Source organism: Monoraphidium neglectum, assembly GCF_000611645.1.
Source record: "Monoraphidium neglectum strain SAG 48.87 unplaced genomic scaffold scaffold00049, whole genome shotgun sequence".
NCBI classification, from domain to species: Eukaryota; Viridiplantae; Chlorophyta; class Chlorophyceae; order Sphaeropleales; family Selenastraceae; genus Monoraphidium; species Monoraphidium neglectum.
The window spans coordinates 48,809-49,285 of NW_014013579.1; positions in this window are offsets into that span (position 1 = coordinate 48,809).

Consider the following 477-nt stretch of genomic DNA (forward strand, 5'->3'; position numbering starts at 1 on the left):
CAGCAGAAAAAAAGTGGTGCAATCAGCGATGGTTGCCTGCCGCAGCGACGGGCCGAAATGCGTGCGCATCCGCGCACGCTGGCCGGCACCGTGGCTCATCCTGCGCCCTGCCCTGCGCCCGCCACAGTCCTGCGCTAGCTGCTGCGCCACTTCGAGGCGGTCAGTGAAGAGTGGCGCCTCACTGCGGCGCGAGAGGGGGGGGGAGGGCTGCATCAGCGCATCTGGTGGGTGAGGTCAGGTCGGCAGCCCTTGCTACGTGCTCACCACTGCTGGGCCCTGATCCCCACAAACCCGACCTGCTAGCGTAACCTTGGCCACCCGTCCTAGCTGCCAGCCCGACTTGTCAACCACAGCGCCGCGCTGCGTTTGCCTGCGCACACAACCCTGCCCTCCCCCCTTCCCTTGCTCCCCCCCCCCCTCTCCGACCTCCCATGCGCCCCTCTACGGGATTCTCACTGCCCCTGCCAGCCCTTCTAG